Genomic DNA, 21,386 nt, shown 5'->3' with positions numbered 1-21,386 from the left:
ACACAGACAGACCAACACACACACACATATTTATATATATTCCATTTGGTTAATCAGTCCTTTCAGCATGATATTTTGGAAAAACTATCCTTTTCTCATTGGATTATCTTGGTATCTTTATTAAAAAACAATTGGCCAAATCAACTCTGTACAAGTGTCTATGAAGATACAGATTTGCATATTTGCTAGGCAAAAACCAAGCAATGGAGCTGCTCAGTTGATAAGACTGTTTTAGGGTACTGTATTTTCTTCCATTGACCTATAAACCCAAGGTCTCCTTACTTATGAAAGGAAACTTGTCGCTAATTTTAGTGAACTTTCAGTGTAGTGGTAGAAATAGAAAATTATCTGTTGAGTTAATTTAAAAGCCGAGTGAGAGTATCTGACTTTATTCAATAAATATATAAAATAACATATACTTTAGAATAGTTTAAGTCCACCTATCTTCGTTAACTCTTGAAATGAATTTTGTATTAACTATTCAAGCCAGGTAGTATAGATCCTCCAACAACTTTCTTTTTCAAAAATACTTTGTTTGCTTTGGCCTTTGTATTTTCACATAAATTTTATACTTGTCCATTTCAATTAAAAAAGAAAAGTCTCCTAGGATTTTGATTGAAATTGCTTTGCATTCATAGATGAAATTTACACAATTGAAATTTTAACAACAGATTCTTCTAACCTAGAAAGCATGTCTCTACTCTAATTTGTGTTCTTTTTAAATTTCCCCAGGGAAATTTGTAGTTTTCAGTGTACAGATATTATATACACTGTGTAAAATTTATTTGTAATTATTCATCTTTTATGCTATTAAAATTTTATATTTAGAAAATATTTTCATTTTAATTACTAGCTCATGGATATACAATTGTTATTTACATGGTAATCTTGTATCTTGCAAACTTAAATTTTAAATTTTACTAGATTGTTGCATCAATTACTTAGCCTTTTCTACATATACAATAATGTTTGTAAAAAATATATGTTTTATTTATTTTCCAATCTGTATGCCTGTACGTAGGATCTCCCACATAGAAGTGAATTAAATGGTAGTAAGTGTTCAGTCTTTCACGACTAGGAGGGTGTGGGCTGTATACAGGTTTCCCATTATCAGGCTGAGGAATTTCTCTTCTATCTCTAGTTGCCGAAAGTTTTTATCAAGGTGTTGAATTTGTTAAATTACTCTTCAGTATAAGAATTTATTATGAGAAAATGAGATTTTAATGAACAACTGAATGCATTTTCTCGTAACAATTGAACCAATGAATTCTTTGAATCCAAAATTCTTTACCCAGTCAGTCTACAAATAAATATTACACAGGCTGCTGAGACAAATTTTGAATGATGAAAGCAACAATGTTGATGATGATGATGATGATGATGTTGATTATTTAATTTTGAAATAATATAATTTAAGGAAAAGCTTCCCAACCACAACTAGGGAAGTAGACATAAAGACAACTCTAGGAATCTAAATGAGCATGTCTAACTAGTGTGCAGCTCTTTTAGGGCATTACAAGTGAGATGAATCAGTACTAATTATGTTCTCTTTACATGCAACTCCACTGATAATACAAATTCCAGGCTATTGGAACTGAACAGAACAAAGAGACCATTATTAATTAAATATTCAACACTGTGATCATTTGTTCCTTATCCACTCAGATATTGCAGCATACAGATTAAAAGGAAAATGTATTTTTTATTAGTGGATGAATTGGGAATAATTTTATGTTAGTTAATAGGTATATAAAAATTCTTTGCTATGTATAGTTGGAAAGCCTATAAGCCTGAGAATCGCTGTGTAAGTTGTTATACTTTTGTTAACCTTTATACATGTTTAGTATAGTAAACATATATATTAAATATATATATGCTACATGTATTTAAAATTATATAAAAGCAGTTGGCAAGGACACTGCCATTTATTTAAATTGCTGTGGCCATATGACTGTACAATGGAACAGATAATCTTGTTAAGACTAAAGTGAGACTTTCTCCTAGCTACTACACCAGCTTCTCAGCATACACCACCATTAGACTTTAATTCTGTTAGAAGAGTGGCCCCTTGACTCTTTGTCACAATTCAGAGAGCCTAAAAACAGAAGTAAAAATGGCTAATAATAAGACATACATTGCCTATGCAATGCCAACCTTTACTTTCGGCATACACAATTATGAGATCATAGATTTCTCTTCCCCAATAACACCATGACTATTTCCACTCTCTGTGCAAACATATTTTCTTTTTATCTCTTCGACATCAGAATACATCAGTGGCCACATCAGGAGTCCACATGGTGGCCAAGGGACAGACACTTAGATGGATTTTTGACAAGCAGACTGAGATGTATACATATGCCCACACAAGACCCATTGTAGGAAAAGGAGAGCAAACTAAAAAAGGTTGATGGAGCATAGGACTGGGTTGTGCCACAATACCTAGTTCTGGCCTAGAACACACAAAAATACATGAAATCTAAGTTTACATCTGACCATTTCTGTCATTTTAAAAATACACCTGTGAAAGTGGAGGGAGGACAGAATCTATGTTACTTAATAGATTGTTTAATACACATTTAAAATAATAGGCATGCATACAGACATACATTTTTACTCTTGACTTAGGACATCCAAATTTAAAGGGTGGGGCTACTGGTTTATTCCACTTACATGTTAATGACAATATTTTTTAAAAGAACTACGTGCAATTGAAGTAGAGTAATAAAGGTTCAAGTGAACGTCATTATATATTGTTTTCCCTACTGAACTGATGTCTCTAAAAGAGGCTGGTAAGTCTTTGTTTAATGAATAAAAATATGTCGCTAGTGCATGGCCTGGGGTCACAAATTAAAAAGAATATACTAAACCTAAGTGCTTGGAAATATGTCAGAAAAAATACATATGCCTTTGACAATGTGGTTGCAAAAAAGTGTAAGTAAATTAAATTATTTTAATCCACACTGACTCAGCTAATTTACCTAATACTAATGCACCAAGTCTAGGAGACTACAGTTCAGTCTCCTGGTATTATCACTTCTGTGACTTGATGGAATTAAATGCAAATGTGGTGCTTTGAAGGCTTGAATTGTTTTCTCTAACTGATAGAGACACTAAGTAGGACGCTTGCCCCCTGCTACTTCCTGCCCAGGGACCAAACAGAGAAGTCAAGTTAACACAGACTATTGTGGAATTTAAGATTCTTTCTTCTGGAAGCTGGAAGTTACTTAATGGTTACTACATTGGCTCTGCAAATTCCCTCCCATTCCTGCTGAGATGAGAGAGTACGTTTCATTTGCAGTATCTTCAACTTACTTTCCTGGTTTGAAGTACCATTAAGAATCTTGTCAAACTGTAAATTTTTGAAATTTCAGCTCCCTGCACCAACTAGCACACCAAATGCAGATGCACATCACATTTTATAAACTCACATAGATATTTTAAAAATACCTGAATTCACAGCTCAACATTTTCTTCCTTGGCATGAATTCCAGGAAGTATTTCCGACAATTCTGACAATATAAATCAAAAATCCCGCAATTGTTTCTGGAAATACATCTTGTCTTACTCACTAAGGTTGTTCTCATTCTACTCCACAGGTAATGCTGATACTGACTGGTATCTGATTACAGAGTTGGCACATAGATATGAGAGAATGATCTGGCAAAGAAAATTGAAAGGAAGATGTTTTTCTAGGGGCATTAGGTCAGGGATTGGCAAACTTTTTCTGCAAAAGTAAAAATAGTATGTTAGGCAAGTTCTTCTATGTTTTCTTTTGCACAATTCATTAAAAAAAAAAAAAGTACAATTCTTAGCTCAATGGCTACACAAAAAGAGGCTGTGGACCCATCTGTCCATGGACATTAGTTTACTAACTCCTGGTATTCAAACTTTCTGTAACCTTGGAGATACGTCCAAATCAATGGTGTAGGTGTCCCTCTTTCCCATTCCAAGCTACATCTTTCACTTTCAAGAATTTGTGAGATTCTAAATTCAGTCAGTGAAGCTCTTCAACACACATAGTCCATCTCCAATTTTTGTTTATCTTGTCCTTACTGCTCAAAGCAATGAGAAAATAATTTAGATCAGGCACAAAAATGTGATTCATTATATGCAATGCCTTGAGGTAAGCATTTTAATTATTTAAAACTGACACTCTTTCAACTTATTCAGTGCTACAGTTTGAATTTCTCCTTCAAAACTTGTGTGGAAACTTTATTCCCAATGGGATGGCATTAATAGGACACCTAAGAGGTGATTAGATCATAAGTGAGCAGCCCTCATCAGTGGATTGATACAGTTATTGCAGGAGTGAGTTCATTATCTCAAAAGATCAAATTAACACATAATTACAGGAATATCTGTGCTAGAGAATTCCAACATTTGCCTGTGGGCTCTAGAGTGCTACCAGATATGATTGACTTTTGCTTCTACTGACCATTCAAATTAACACCTGTAATGAATTGTGTCATTTTTAGAACTATATATTTTTTCTTTGCAAGTATACCTACATGAATGTTTACTTACGGGTCAGGAACTCTGTATTAGGAAAAGATCAATGTTTGCTAACCTCGGGTTGGTTCTGCTTAGCACGTAAGCACATGCATGTACTAAGCACACAATGTGTGTAATGTGTACACATTGCCTCAAAAGTTGACAAATATGGGTTTCTTTAATGCCTTTTCGGCATAGAAAGCATAATGGCAATCTTTGCTTACAGTAAATTTAGGTTCCAATTTTGCCTAACCTCAGTTGTCTCAAATTGCTGTCATATGGAAGTTGACTAAATTATTTCACTGAGAGAAGCAATTATTTGTGTGATAAGTTAATTTCCAATTTCAGATTACTCTGTTTTACAACATGCCACCTGTGTTATACTATATTTGCCTCAGTATCATTGATAGAGATACAACCAACTGCCACCCAGGTCATTGTGCACAGAGAACTTGCCTATACATGCCCATGGTGAAAAATTCTGTCCCTTAACACATGTGCAGTAAGGGAAATAAATCAGTGTGGAGTGGCTCAGACTAAGGGCCCACTTACCTGATGTAGCAGGGAAGAACCTGACCTTCAGCTCACGTGTGGTGGCCTGCTATTCAATCTGTGAGGTGGGGACAGGAACTCCTTTTTTTGCTGAGAGCTTTCTTTCCCTCCCTCCCTCCCTCCCTCCCTTCCTTCCTTCCTTCCTTCCTTCCTTCCTTGAGTCCTTTCTCTGTCACCCAGGCTGGAGTGCAATGGTGCTATCTCGCCTCACTGCAACCTCCGCCTCCCAGGTTCAAGTGATTCTCCTGCCTCAGCCTCCGAGTAGCTGGGATTACAGGCACGTGCCACCACGCCCAACTAATTTTTGTCTTTTTAGTAAAAACAGGATTTCACCATGTTGGCCAGGCTGGTCTCAAACTCCCGACCTCAGGTGATCTGCCCACCTTGGCTTCCCAAAGTGCTGGGATTACAGGCGTGAGCCACCGCACCCAGCCCAACTTTCTTTTAGTAAATTCTGCTCTCCTCACCTTTTCAGTGTGTCCACGTGTCTAATCTTTCCTGGTTGTGTGACAAGAAGCTGGATTTTAGCTGAACTCAGGGGCATCCTGCATTATCATGAACTATAAAATTAAGCTGCAAGTAATAAAATACTAAAATATTTCATTTCACAAATGCTCATATTGGCATAAAATGGCAGGTTCTAACTCTGGAATGCATTTCTATTCATATCATTGTGAAGATTTTTTTGTCTTAACACCTAGCATAAGTGTTGGAGTCATTATTATTTTATCTCTCCCTTTTAAAAGCTAGACCGCAGTTTATAAAAGTGACTATTCTGGTCACCTTTTGAAATCTCTCATAACATATGCTAATAAAATACAGCCACATTTTTTTCTTCAAATAATTTATATATCAAATAGAAGAGAAGGAAATCAAGTCTCATACACACAGACACACACACAAAACTCATTAAAGATGTGTAAGTTATTCTCTTGAGTACTGTTTATTTGTTACCTATACATTTTTTTCTTCATAGCAATGGTTTCCACAAGGATTGGCCTTGTGCATACAGCATCTTACTCGCGCATTACTCATTACTGTGAGCATGGCACCAAGCCATTCATGAGAGACCTGACCAAATGACTTGAAAACTCTTCCCATTAGGCCCCACCTTGAACACTGAGGATCAAATTTCAACATGATGTTTAAGGGAACAAACTTCCCAACTATAGCATCAATCTTATACCAAACCTGGCCCTGTAGTTTCTCAGTGGATGAGCTTATTACCTTGCAATTGGGTTGCCCATGGACTTCATTTTCTGCCTTACAAACCAACAGATGTAATAAAAGCAACCCCCTTGGCAATAATAAAACTTTTTAAAGTTTTTAAAGTTAAAACTTTTTAAAGTAAAAAAAACAAAACAAAAAACAGATGTAGAGAAAAGGGAACAATTATACACTGCTCGTAGAAATGTAAAGTTCAACCACTCTGTAATGCAGTTTGGAGGTTTCTCACAGAACTTAGAACTACCATCTGACCCAGCAATCCCATTAGTTGATATGTATCCCCCAATATATAAATCATTCTTTCTACCAAAACTACACATGCACTCGTATTTTCATTGCAGCACTATTCCAAACAGTGAAGACCTAGAATCAACCTAGGTGCCTATCTACGATGGACTAGATAAAGAAAATGCCGTACATATACAGCTTGAAACTATGCAGTCATATAAAAAGAGTGAAATCATGTCCTTTGCAACAATATGGATGGAGCTGGAAGCCATTATCCTAGACAAATTAACACAGGGACAGAAAACCAAATACCAGATTATCTCAGTTGTAAGTGAGGGCCAAACATTGAGTCCACATGGACTCAAGGAGGGGAATGATAGATACTGGGGATTACTTAAAAGTGGAGGGTGGGAGGAAGGTGAGGTTCAAAAAACTACCTATTGGGTACCATGCTCACTACTTGGGTGATGAAATCATTTTGTGTGATCCAGTGACATGCAATTTACTCATGTAGCAAACCTGCACATGTACACCCTGAACCTAAAATAAAAGTTGGAAAATAAATAAATAAAAAAAAATTAAGAATACAGTCAAGGTTAAAAAAGTTTTAGTATCAAAAATCATAATAACATCTTATATTTTCTAGTGTTCTAAAATATTATTTGGTTCTCACAAACATATGAAGAGAACAGATTAGATACTACTAACGATGGGCATACATTTCTTTTGGGGGGCTTTATCTGTATAAGAAGACAACCTTTGTTCACAATGAAGTTCCACCCCTCTCCCTCCCACTACCTTCTCCAGAGCTTAGAGGAACTTTGTCCCAGGAATGTTTGGGTTCATTCATTTCCCCTAAAACTAATTTACTACTGCTCTAAAATTATGTACAGCTCCCCACTTTCCTCTCTCCAGTGGAAGAAAATATTTAAGTCTCTATCATCTGCCCCTTCTTTGAGTATTGTATTTGTGGGATTCCCATGTCCATATGCATGTTAATAAATCTGTATGCCTTTTTCTTCTAATAATCTGTCTATTGACAGTCATTTTAGTGAAACTCTGATGAGAGGAGATGAAACTTTCCCTCCACCCCTACAGATGCAATACTGAATGTTGTGCAAATTGTTCAAATGTCTCACCATTGGGAGCTCTTTCACTTTTACCCCATATCCCTTTGACATGCTCTCTTTCTTTTTATTTTGTGGGCACTTCTTTCTAGTACTATAAGGTGAACTAGCCTCATCTTATATATACCCTGTCCAAGCCTTAAAATTATAGTCCTAGTTACTTTTATCATGAATGGTATTTAGAAACCAAGTTATATTATTTGGGTGTGTTCACTGTTTTTGGGTTATCACTGTTGCTGGACTGACTCAGTAGAAGTGTTGGGGTTCAGGACACTATCTCAAAATATTCTTCTTTGCAAATGGATTATTAGTTAGTTATTTTGAGAAACTACAGACACATGGGTAGTTTGAAAAAGCTGCCCTTTTGTAAAGAACGTTGATATCTACAAAGAACTGACTATACCAGGAGGAAAACTGCTCAGAGGCAATTTTTATTACCTGAGAGACTCTTATCTGAATATAATACAACCTTATTCACCACACATTTCCTCCTCTTACCCTTTTATAGTGCTTGACTCCAAAATCGCCTCGAAAAACTTCAAACCCTTCCTTATTTCTGTAGCTAATGAAGCTTTATAATCCTTATTAATCTGACCACTCCTTGAATCTCATACTTTTGTGGGACTCCCATGTATAGATACATAAATATAGCTTCACTCCTTTCTATCTGCCTTATGCCAACTTAATTGACAGCCTAGCTAAATAACCTAGGAGGGCAGAGGGAAGTCATTTTTTCCTTCCAGAAATAGAGATGCATGTCTATGAAATAAAACATATATACAAACATCTATAATTTTTCTATATCCATCTGTGTGTATGTTGTATCTGTAAATATGTGTTTGTATATGTGTATATAAGTACATATATTTATGTACACATTTTGAACATATGGAGTGTAGTTATAATAACCATTTTAATGTCTTTGCAAATTGTAGCATTTGTGGCCATTATGGGATTATTTCCATTGATTGAATATTCTCATTATGTCTTATGTTTTCCTGATTCTTTGCATACTAATAATCTTAGAAGACAATTTGAATTTTACCTTAATAGGTGCTGGCTATTTTTGCATATATTAAGAACTTCTGAGTTTTGTGGGAGGATTTAACTAAGTAATTTTGAAACAGTTGGATCCTTACTGGTATTGTTCTGAACATTTTAAGGCAGATTAAGTGCAGTCCTCATTGCAGGACTCATTATTCCCTAATACTTAGATAAACCTTGTTAAGCAGTCTACCCGATGTCCCATGAATTACGAGATTTTCTAGCCTGGCTGATAAGAAAGGGACAGCCTGTTTGAGCACTGGGAGCTGTTTATTCTAATGTTTTTGGATGGCCCTTTGCAAAAATATCCATAAAAAACAACGAGGTTAAAAAAAAAAATATATATATATATAAATCATGATAATACAATTGCATGGATAAATTATTTCCAGAAAACACAGAGACAGCTCCAGCATAAACAACTTGTCTGCTTCTAGTCGACCTTCTCCTTTGTCTTTAATATAGTCAACTTTAGCACTGCCTTGACACCCTGGATCCCTACTAGCTTGCATCATGTTGGCAATTCTACCCCCTGCATCCAATTCAAGGTGAAAAACACAAACTTTCAAAAGACTAATCAAACCCACTTCCATGCTCTCTAGGAGAGCAAATTAAGTTGATTATTTTCATTGCTCAAATGCAAATGCTATAGCACTAGAAATTCATGACACACAATGCTTAGGTTGCATTCAGTGTAAGAATTTTTTTTTTTTTTTTTTTTTTTTTTTTTTGAGACGGAGTCTTGCTCTGTCGCCCAGGCTGGAGTGCAGTGGCCAGATCTCAGCTCACCGCAAGCTCCGCCTCCCGGGTTCACGCCATTCTCCTGCCTCAGTGTAAGAATTTTAATACACTCTTGTAGAAACACCCACACAGTGTTTTGAAATTTACACATAATTATAGAGGATTATATGATTAAATTTTAGTGTGGAGCTATTAAGTAAAAAAAGAAAAAAAGTCTTAAGTAACTGTAGACAACTTTTTCAGTTTTAAAATGCCATTGGATATTTAAAAAACGGTTTATGTTATTTCTGATATAATTTCAAACCACACACAGTGGAAGAAGCAATTAAAAAAAGTATGTAGTTTAAAATGGAAACATTACTATTTCATTTACATATGTCTTTAGTACTCAAGTAAATCAAACACATCCATGTGATACAGGGCAACATTTCAAACTATACACATCAAATTACCATACATTACAATTGCACCTTATAGAACCTTTATACTCAAAGTAGAACCCCTTTGAATAATGGAGATTTAGACATACACACAAATATGATATAATATTTATGAACGGATAAAAATATAATATCCAAAAGTTGTATTTGGAATCCTCCCAACATGAGATAAAAGAATGGTTAGTAGTTTGAATTACATTCCAATGCAGTACATGAAGAAGTCCTTACAAAGGCAGATGTATAATCATTGACATGTGAATACAGTTTCTATCTAATAGCTTGCTTGGTATGACATATACTATACTCCAGATTTATATTTGCTTTATAAAACCATAAATAAATGATATGAGTAAGTTAAATGTTTTCTATAATGAAATTATTTGCCATATTACCATTCATTTTTTCTTAAAATATAAATAGCCTTGTGTATATGTATGTGCGAGAGTCTGTGTATATATGTACGTATATACATATATGTATGTATTACTGTCAAAACACAAAATTACAAAAGGAGTTGTAGATCAAATTGGCTTTTATTCTTGATTCATGAATCAGGGCAGCCTCAATTATACAAAATAGTATGAGACTTTCCTCTGGGCAATGACAGAAGAGTAGGGTTTTTTTGGTGGGGACAGTGAAATGGAACAATAAGGAAAAAACAAACAACAAAACAGAAACCATCTAATTGGTTAACATCAGGTTATTTCAGGTTTCTTTTTTACGAGGGTTAAAGCAGAGGGACATTCCATATAAAGTTGACTCAGGTATATTGGAATCTCCTGTTTTCTGGAAAACCTGCTTTGTTTGGGAAGCTTTTTGCTTTCTTAAAGTTTCAGTTTGATTCTGTGGCATTTAGCATAAGTAATTTCATTTTGGTTCAGTCTGGTATGTTGAACACTAGGGAGGGAGCTTAGTCTAGAACAATGACTTCTCATAATTTTGTTTAACTGTGTGTATGTATGTTTATATGTACAATAATTATGCTCTATGTTTTCCAATGGAAACTCTACCACGTGAACAGTCATTTAGAATGTGTTTATGTGTAGTGTGTTTTACATTCTAAAACATCTTAACAGATGATATAACTACTTTTCATAAAAAGGTTGTTTTACATTTTATATTTAAAGGATACATGTGGGACAATTTCATTATCTAAAGTCATTCTTTCATAAAGTCAGGGAGATTCCTTAGAAATTCTTCATGATGCATTTGTAATTGTAGTTGTGAACAAGGCAATCATGTAATATACATCTGTAGGTGTATCTGTCAATAGAAAAGGTCATTATTATAATATTTATACAGTTTAAGAGATGTTCTGATTTTTTTCACATGCTCCAAGATGGTTGTACTCCCAACATCTCAGAGCATGTGAAAGAAAACAGAATCTCTCTTCAACTGTTGGAATTACAACCATCTCAGTGCACGTGTTCTATTTTCAATTCTTTATGTGTTGTTCAAATATAATTAACTGCCTAAATGTAACAGAATAATTGTTCACACTTACTCACTTTAGCCAAGGTGGTAAAAAGGACCTCACTTCAAAAGCTTCCTGGATGTATGAGTAATTTTATAAAATAATTATTTATCTCTTTTCTTTCGCAAGAAAGTAGAATAAAATGTCTTTAGCATTCTATAGTCCAAAAGGTGATAACTACAATGTGACCTTTATAGGACTTTGTCATTTCTTGTTAAAATGGGAGAATTTTCTTTTCTTTTGTTACTGATTTTCTTAAAAATAACTCAAACTTGTAAATTGTCGCAATATTCAAATAAATGTAAAAAAAAAACCCATTTTTATAAAGATACGAGAACAACTTTGATGCTAAAGTTAAGTGAAAATGATGATACAATTTTAAAATATATCATAAATAACCTTTTCTCATGCATAGAATAACCAAAAATGAATGAGGAGAGAGACAATACAGAATTATACAAAATCACAATACATAGGAAAAGAAAAAAATGGCACATTTTCAAGGATAACCCAATGAGGCCTCATGTCATGAATCCTACATTTTGGCTTTTTACGAATGACTGTATTGTTTTAGAGTAGGATACTGTGTTTATAAAAATAATTCCCTTTCTGAAGGAAATTACATGTACGTTTTATTTAAAAATTCAGTAGGGAACACTTGTTTTTTCAGGATGGCATGTCTTATTGTTATATTCTGTCTCAATGGCTATAGTCAGGTTCCCTGCTGCCATTATAAATGAGGATGAAGCCAGTTCTCTGGTGGAAATAGCTCTAGGACTGACATTTCATTATAATGCAGGGTGCTAGTGTTCTACCAGACACAACAAAACTAAATGCTTTCCCTCCCTCACTTCTCCTCTTAAGAATCTCCAAGGGGATAGAAACAAAAATGCAACTTAGGTTAATGTAGGAAAATTCAATTAGTAATTTTAACATTTTTGCATCTGTTTTACATAATTGTTTATGGGCACCTAATGGCCTTTATACCTAATGATCACTAACATTACAATATTTGTCAAAGATCCAAATTATTGCTGGAAGTTTACATAAGCAAATCTAATTCAAAATATTTTCTTCTTAGGTATGATTATATGATTTACTTATCCCTGACTGACACTATACGGAGTACATACTATGAACAATGGGAGTTAATTTGGTAAGGATTTGAGAAACAAAATATTTCTCACTGATGAGGATTTAGTCTCTGTAATCATTTGACCTTACAAACTGCCTTTGTAAATTTACTCTTTTTACTTATTATTCATGTACTTCACTAAGCTTGAAAAACTTACTAATCATAGAAAATAACCCAGGCAAGTCTCAATCATTTTAAGGGGTTTATTTGCCAAGGTTAAGGATGCACCTGGAAAAAGAACACAGAACCACAGGAAACATCTTTGTTCTGTGCTTTTTTCGAAGAGTGTCTGAGGACCTCAATATTTAAAGGGAAAACAGTGTGTACTGGGGGAAAAAGGAAGAAAGGAAAAAAAAGTGTGGGTAGATAAGAAGCAAGCGGTTGTGTTCTTTTGAGTCTTTGATCAGCATTCACTGAATATACATTTTACATGTGAGGGGAGATAGAGGAACAGTCAGTTATGCATTTGTCTCTCACTCAGTGAATCTGCATTTTTACATAAGATAAACACAAGGCAGATGAATCAATATAATATGCATTTGATTCAGGTGACCAGAGGGATGACTTTTTGTTCTGACCTTTTTCCCATACCTGTGAAAGTGAGCTATCAATTTACACTTTCAGAGTAAAACTCAACAGAGCTGTTTTAGGGTAAAGAATTTGGGGCCTACAAGGAATTTCCTGGTTGACAAATTGTGATGGAGGTGTATAGCTTTCTCGTATTTGTAGCTATCTTACATAGGAGTAAAACAGAAGGCAGGTTTGCATGATGTAATTCCAAGCTTGACTTTTCCTGTTGGCTTAGTGAGTTTGGGGCCCTGGGATTTATTTTCCTTACGTAGACACTATCTTCTTGTCTGTTACAGAGGCAAATGTTGCTTTAGTAAGTGTACTATTTCACTGCAGTAGTGCAATGAGAAGAAAGAAACTGTGTTTTCTTGTGATTTCTAGGAATTGAAAGCTTCATAATAGAAAACAAAAATTATTTTATTGGTTTGTTGTAGAAGCCACATCATGAGATTGAGTGCTTTTGCTTTCATACTTTATCCAGTAGGGCTCATCATCATTTTTTTCCTGTTAATCAATAATTTTTGCAATGTAGTAAAATACATTTATTTATTCCTTGCTCCATTGATTCAATCAATAGTTATTGCATGCCTTTATGAGTAGGTGCTACATAAAATAATCCATCAAAAACTGTGAGCCTTAAGAACCCTATCATTAGTTACTCTTACGTTTTTGTCAATTCAGTTCTAATGATGAGTAATAGAAAGCATATCTGAAAAACATAACTAAGTGATTTTCAATTGTAGATACTCGTCATTTGATAAAGTTCATCAGTTAAAGCATTTCAGCAAACTTACAGAATGTCTTGTCTATTTAAACTTCATAAGTGATTTATTAAATAAGAGAAATTTTACTAATTTCATTACTGTGTAATGAAAATAAATTGCTTTGAATAGCCTCTAACTTTATCTATATACTTTCAAATAAAAGTGGCCATATACACAAAATATTGAAAAAATTTCTGTAACAAGAAAACATGAGATGGACTTGCCTGATTAAACAGAATTTCCCCAGAGAGTTGAAACAAAGCTATAAAATTTGATATAGATAAGGCAATCATTTTGGAAGATTACAAGTAAATCTATAGGTTATTTGTATATCCATATTTAGTTTCATGCCATTATATTCAGTTTGACTTAGTGTCTGATTTTTACAGTTTTTACTTAATACTTAATTTCATACTCTGCATGTCCATCAAGGAAATAACACAATATCAAATTTGCTTATGTTGAATAGGTTTTGGTGAAAAGATTGCAAATACTAATCTATTATCTTGGACAGATTAAACTCATTAAAAACACAGAGAATTAAGACTTTATTTCTTTGTTAAATATACATGAATACATGTAACACCAGATATAAAAGAGTAGTTCAATAATTTTGTCCTCTTCTCCCCATGTAATTTACAATGTAGAGGGAGCATATTTTCTATGCTGTGGCAAATTGTCATACTGCCTCCTAAGGTTAGATCAACTTCCAATATTTTGTTGTCATAAATATCTTTGAGAATTCCTTTAAAGTAAAATTTTGACTGACATCACTTACTCTGAAATAGCATCTTTTTTTTTTTTTTTTTTTTTTTTAACAATTACTTTCCTAGGCCAGGCATGGTGGCTCACGTCTATAATCCCAGCACTTCTGGAGGCCGAGGTGGGTGGATCACTTGAGGCTGGGAGTTCGAGACCAGCCTGACCAACATGGTAAAACCCTGTCTCTGGTAAAACCCTGTCTCTGCTAAAATACAAAAAAAAAAAAAAATTAGCTGGGCATGGTGGCACACACCTACAGTCCCAGCTACTCAGGAGGCTGAGACAGGAGAATTGCTTGAACCTGGGAGGCGGAGGCTGCAGTAAGCTAAGATCGTGCCAATGCACTCCAGCCTGGGTGGCAAAGTGAGACTCTATCTCAAAAAAATATATAAATAAAATGAGTAAATAACAATTACTTTTCTCATTTTGGGAAATGGGAAGGAGGAGTAGGCAAAGGAAAATTTGCCTATGTATCTTCTCTACATTCCTCTATCTAGAGTCTTTCAAACAGCCAGTGTCAACACTCCTGTGGGCACATTTCCTCTGTGTTTCTATCTATGTTATGTGAGAATTTCACTTCCAGGGTTATCACTTTTATTTTACTTTGTAGAACTCTTCTTTGTTGGCCAATTCCCTCTTCCAATTATCCACTTTTGTGAAATGTCACTTGGATGTGTCAGTGGGAGACATGAAGGCAACACGACTACATGCTTGCTGTTCAAATGAACTGAATAAAAGATGCTCGGTGGCCTGTCACCATCAGACTATGAAGTGTCTGACCATCAGTGATCATGATGAATAGGTTATTTATGGAGTGACTTGCGGACAGAAGAGCCAGCTAGCAGTGAAGTTTTTACTTTATACAATTAATTACAGTTAATACACTTTGTGATATGGTTTGGTTGTGTCTCCACCCAAATCTCATCTGGAATTGTAACAATCCCCAGGTGTCAAGGGTGGCACCAGGTGAAGATAATTGAATCATGGGGGTCGTTTCCCGAATATTGCTCTCATGATAGTGAGTGAGTTCTCACCAGATCTGATGGTTTTATAAGGGAATTGCCCCTTCGTTCAGCACTCATTCTCTCTTCTGCCGCCCTGTGAAGGGGTTCCTTCTGCCATGATTTATTTATTTATTTATTTATTTGAGACGGAGTCTCGCTCTGTAGCCCAGGCTGGAGCGCAGTGGTGCAATCTCGGCTCACTGGCTCCGCCTCCTGGGTTCGCACCATTCTCCTGCCTCAGCCTCCCTAATAGCTGGGACTACAGGCGCCCGCCAACATGCCCAGCTAATTTTTTTTTTTTTTTTTTGTAGTTGTAGCAGAGGCGGGGTTTCACTGTGTTAGCTAGCATGGTCTGGATCTCCTGACCTCGTGATCCACCTGCCTCAGCCTCCCAAAGTGTTGGGATTACAGGCGTGAGCCACCTTCCCCGGCCCCTTCTGCCATGATTATAAGTTTCCTGAGGCCACCCCAGCCATGAAGAACTGTGAGTCAATTAAACTTCTTTTCTTTATAAATTACCTATTCTCAGGCAGTCATTTAGAGCAATATGAAAATGAACTAATACAGTAAATTGATACCACAGAGAGTAGGGTGCTTCTATAAAGATACTGAAAAATGTGGAAGCAACTTTAGAACTGGGCAACAGGCAGAGGTTGGAACAGTTTGGAGGGCTCAGAAGAAGACAGGAAAATGTGGAAAAGTTTGGAACTTCCTAGAGACTTGTTGAATGGCTTTAACCAAAATGCTGTCAGTGATATGGACAATGAAGTCCAGGCTGAGGTGGTCTCAGATGGAGATGAGAAACTTGTTGGGAACTGGAGTAAAAGTCACTCTTGTTATGCAAAGAGACTGGTGGTATTTTGTCCCTCTCCTAGAGATCTGTGGAACTTTGAACTTGGGAGAGATGATTTAGGGCATCTGGTAGAAGAAATTTCCAAGCAGAAAAGCATTCAAGAGGTGACAGAGAATAAAAGTTTGAAAAATGTGCAGGCTGAAAATGCAGTAGAAAAGAAAAGCCCGTTTTCTGGGAAGAAACTCAAGCTGGCTGGAGAAATTGGCAGAAGTAACAAGGAGCCAAACGTTAATCGCCAAGACAATGAGGAAAATGTCTCCAGGGCATGTCACAGACCTCGGCAGTCCCTTCCATCACAGCCCCTGAGATCTAGAAGAGAAAATGGGTTTTCTGGGCCAGCCCCAGGGCCCCATTACTGTGTGCAGCCTTGGGACTTGGTGTCCTGCATCCCAGCCGTTTCTGCCACGGCTAAAAGGGGCCAACCTACAGCTCAGGCTGTGGCTTCAGAGAGTGCAAGCCCCAAGCCTTGGCAGCTTCCATGTGTTGTCGGTCCTGTGTGTGTGTAGAAGACAAGAATTGAGGTTTGGGAACCTCTGCTTAGATTTCAGAGGATGTATGGTAAACACCTGGATGTCCAGGCAGGGGTATGCTGCAGGAGTGGAACCCTCACAGAGATCCTCTGCTAAGGCAGTGTGGGAGGGAAATGTGAGGTGACAGCTCCCTCACAGAGTGCCTAATGGAGCACTGCCTAGAGGAGCTATGAGAAGAGGGCAACTGTTCTCCAGATCCCAGAATGGTAGATCCACTGATAGCTTGCACTATGCACCTAGAAGAGCTGCAAACACTCAATGTCAGTCATGAAAGCAGCTCGGAAGGGAGCTGTACCCTGCAAAGCCACAATGGCAGAGTGGCCCAAGGTTGTGGGAGCTTACCTCTTGCATACGTGTGTCCTGGATGTGAGACATGGCGTCAAAGGAGATCATACAATAAATTTAAGGTTTAATGACTGCCCTATTGGATTTCGGGCTTGGATGGGGCCTATAACCCTTTGTTTTGGCCAATATATCTCATTTGGAAGTCTGTGTTTACCTAATGCCTGTATACCTACTGTATCTAGGAAGAAACTAACTTGCTTCTGACTTTATAGTCTCATAGGCAGAAGGGACTTGCCTTGTCTCAGATGAAACTTTGGACTTGGACTTTTGGTTTAAGGCTGGAATGAGTTAAGACTTTGGGGGACTGCTGGGAAGGCATAATTGTGTTTTGAAATGTGAGAACATGAGATTTGGGAGGAGCCAGGAGTGGAATGATGTGATTGGCTGTGTGCCCACCCAAATTTCATCCTGAGTTGTAATAATCCCTATGTGTCAAGGGCAAAGCCAGGTAGAGATAATTGAATCAAGGGGGGCATTTCCCACATACTGTTCTCGTGATAGTGAGTTCTCATAAAATTTGATGGTTTTATAAGGGGCTTCCCCCTTCGCTTGGCACTCATTCTCACTCCTGCTGCCTTGTGAAGAGGTGTCTTCCACCATGATTGTAAGTTTCCTGAGGCTTCCCTAGCCATGCAGAACTATAAGTCAATTAAAGCTTTTTTTCTTTATAAATTTCCAAGTTTCAGGCAGTTTTTTTAATAACAGTATGAAAATGGATTAATACACCTTGATGACAAATTTCAACCATATTTTGGGGGGACTGATTTTAAAGAACTAACAGTAGTAAGTATATTTTGTAAATATCAGAACCATGCAAAGTGAGGACTGCCTACGTATAATTTCAGACAAAACCAATTTTAAAAATTTAGGATTTTTATGTAACTGTATGCACTGAAGAATTACCCACAGACAACAAATAAAGAAGGATATTGTATTTCTCCATTTAACCAAATGAATGTTTATGGACAGCAAATATTTTCTCCATGTTTCTAACTATAGCCATGCCAAATGTATTACACTGTGCATTCTAAATATTGGATACATGCAAATAACACTATTCTTCAAAGAAAGCTTATCTTTCAGTATTCTTATTTTTAAAAATAACTGAACTCTGTGCAATTTTTGCTTACTTTTTTTAAAACTCACACAGGGGCCGGGCGCGGTGGCTCAAGCCTGTAATCCCAGCACTTTGGGAGGCCGAGACGGGCCGATCACGAGGTCAGGAGATCGAGACCATCCTGGCTAACACGGTGAAACCCCGTCTCTACTAAAAATACAAAAAAATACAAAAACTAGCCGGACGAGGTGGCGGGCGCCTGTAGTCCCAGCTACTGGGGAGGCTGAGGCAGGAGAATGGCGTAAACCCGGGAGGCGGAGCTTGCAGTGAGCTGAGATCCTGCCACTGCACTCCAGTCCGGGCGACAAAGCGAGACTCCGCCTCAAAAAAAAAAAATAAATAAATAAATAAAAAAAATAAAACTCACACAGGTGCAATGTTTGCCTTTCAGTGTTCCAGTAGCAAAACAGCACATGCTTTCAATTTTAGTATACACTTTATCAGTGTCTGGATAATACCCAATCCTTTTCATTTGATATGAATGCATGTATAGCAGAGCTTTATGATTTAGGGTACATCACAGATACTCTTGTCAGTGTCAAAATGGGAATGAAAGAAGACAATAATTCTGCCACTCTCATACAACTGTATTTTGTTCTTATATCATTGCAATCAATCACTGGGAAATTTAGTTGGTAAAAAAATGTTTGTTCCTGGTGGGAACAGAATTTTTTATAGGCAGAGTGGCTTTAATCATGAGTTAAAAGTACTGTTCTGAGAGTTGGTTGATTTCATGTTTTAGCTGGGTTCAATCACACAAAGTGAAAAAAGCAGGGAGGTCATCAAACTAATGTCTGGCTAGAAAACATTTGAGAGTAATCTAGTGGCATGCTGATATCAAATGCAGGAGCGAACAAGGCAGGCATTAAGGAGCACAAAGAGGTAAGGACAGGAAATGTTAGCTCTCAAGCACACACAAGTTGACAAACTGGCCTGCTGGGGACAAGCAAATTTGACTACAGTCCCCTACAGCAAAAATCCCCATGTTTACTGTGTATTCTGCATTTTGCTCAAACACTGTCTTTTTTTACCCCTAAAGTATGAATGGATAATGTTTTCACTGCTAATACTTCTAACACTCCAGGAATGTTAGAAATAAATAATCTTGAAAGGGGAAAGATTTGTGGTAAAGGCAAAGATTAGTCTTAGGAAAGAAAAGTACTTATTCAATGAGACTTTTTCTTTCTTTCCCTACCCCTCCTCCCTATTTCTGAAATTATAAATGAAACATGCACTTTTAGTTATGGTACTAAAAACATAGTGGACTATATATTGAAATTAACAATCTAATCTTTCTCATAGTAACTTTCTCATTTTATGTTATTTCTTTCAGACTTCAATAGATTAGTATAACATGGGATGTTGATTAAGCTTTTCCTGTTACTCTGGATTTGCAATAGTTGACAGAATTATTAATCAGAAGCCAATGCTAGAAAAGAAAATAGTTGTTGAGACCCTCACCTTCTAAAGAGAGGCAAAAACAATTTGGACAGGTATTAACTATGGGTTTACTAAAAGAGGGAAAAAAATGTTCCCATTACCAAGTACCAGATCAACCACTGCTTTCCAACATAAATAAAGTGAATGGAAAACAGGATACATGCAAAAACCTGGAAATCCAGGGTCCTTTTCCTCCTAGATAAAACTGATGTGGCTCTTCAGATCCATAAAACAGAGGAAAGCCCTTTTCCTCCTTTCTGGTTCAGTGGAGGAGAACCTGGCTCTAAGAGAGCCACTGTGAAAAATGAATATTATTAAGAAGTTGAAGCTAATGTTTTGTTCCCTGGTTGGATTTCCATAAGGGACTCCACAATCTGAGAGACTAGAATTCTTGGGATATCTTGATATGTAAATCTTGGATTTCAGCGAAGACTTTAAACATAAAGACTGATGCCTGGGCCTTCCCAAGACACGCGGTTTAAAGAAATAACTCACATGTCGTGGCTTGGACTTTGGAACCTTGGGTGAGCCACCCCCACCTCCCAGACCTGGCCTCTCTCCCCAGCAGGGACACTTTCCTTACTCACTGGGGCTCCAACACCCAAGGGTTGGAGATATCCTGTCTCAAGTGTATTGTTCTGAGACCACTTGGGCTAACTGGTCTGCCACTATTCTGTGTATAAATTTTTATCACTCAGGTTGTTCTCTCACATCATCTCTGGACTACCAGGAATCCGCAACCAAATTTATACTACCTTCAGCATACATAAGATATTTCCTTCTAAGTACTTTTGTCTATATTTGGTATTGATACAATTTTTTAAATACAACAATCTGATACATGAATGCTGGGGGCTCTTAGGATTTCAATTTGAACTTCTTAAGAAATAGCTTCCGGGCCGGGCGCGGTGGCTCAAGCCTGTAATCCCAGCACTTTGGGAGGCCGAGACGGGTGGATCACGAGGTCAGGAGATCGAGACCATCCTGGCTAACATGGTGAAACCCCATCTCTACTAAAAATACAAAAAACTAGCCAGGCGAAGTGGCGGGCGCCTGTAGTCCCAGCTCCTCAGGAGGCTGAGGCAGGAGAATGGCGTAAACCCGGGAGGCGGAGCTTGCAGTGAGCTGAGATCTGGCCACTGCACTCCAGCCTGGGCGACAGAGCGAGAGACTCCGTCTCAAAAAAAAAAAAAAAAAAAAAAGAAATAGCTTTCATACATGTGTTGGATATTTGTATTTCTTTTGTATGAAATATTAGTTCATGGCTGGGCGTGGTGGTCCATGCCTATAACCCAGAACTTTGGGAGGCCAAGGCAGGTTGATCGCTTGAGCTCAGGAGTTTCAGACAAGCCTGGGCAACATGATGAAACCTCACCTCTAACAAAAATAGGAAAAAAAAAAAAAAAAGCCAGGTGTGATGGCACTCACCTATGCTTCCACCTACTCAGGAGGCTGAGGTGGGAGGATTGCTTGAGTCAGGCAGGAAAATGTTGCAGTGAGGTGAGATTGAGCTACTGCACTCCAGCCTGGGTGACAGAG

The sequence above is a fragment of the Trachypithecus francoisi genome, unplaced genomic scaffold (genome assembly GCF_009764315.1).
Source record: "Trachypithecus francoisi isolate TF-2019V2 unplaced genomic scaffold, Tfra_2.0 Lachesis_group14, whole genome shotgun sequence".
In the NCBI taxonomy this organism is placed as follows: Eukaryota; Metazoa; Chordata; class Mammalia; order Primates; family Cercopithecidae; genus Trachypithecus; species Trachypithecus francoisi.
Note: the sequence above shows the minus strand (reverse complement) of the source record.